Source organism: Brassica oleracea, chromosome C3 (genome assembly GCF_000695525.1).
Source record: "Brassica oleracea var. oleracea cultivar TO1000 chromosome C3, BOL, whole genome shotgun sequence".
Lineage (NCBI taxonomy): Eukaryota > Viridiplantae > Streptophyta > Magnoliopsida > Brassicales > Brassicaceae > Brassica > Brassica oleracea.
In genome coordinates, this window is record NC_027750.1 from 50402922 (window position 1) to 50403527 (window position 606).

The window sequence follows — 606 nt, forward strand, 5'->3', positions numbered from 1 at the left end:
AGGATATAATTAGTGGTAAGCAATGCTTCCCCCCACATGTTCTGGGGTAACCCAGATTCCTGCAACATTGCATTCATCATCTCTTTTAGAGTTTGATTTTTGCGTTCAGCAACTCCATTAGATTCTGGTGAGTAAGGAGCTATAGTTATATGGATTATTCCATGTTCTTTACAAAATGCATTGAATGGACCATCATACTCGCCTCCTCTGTCGCTTCTAACTACTTTAATAGTTGTTTTAAGCTGATTTTCGACCTCAAGTTTAAATTCTTTAAATTTTTCTAAGGTTTCATCGTTGTTATGTAATAAATATACATAACAATATTTTGTGCAGTCATCTATGAAGGTCACAAACTATTTTTTCCCACCTCTAGTTTGTACGTATTTTAAATCACATAAGTCGGTGTGAATTAAATCTAGAGGTTTGTTAGTTCTTTCAACACGAAGTGATGGCGTTTTTGTGAGCTTAGCCTGTACGCATACTTCACATTTTTTTTACTTGTTTTGCATTTTGGAATTAGATTTAAATAAATTAATCTTTGTATAGATTTGTAGTTTACATGGCCTAATCTTTCATGTCATATATTAAAAGACTCAACCAAATAAG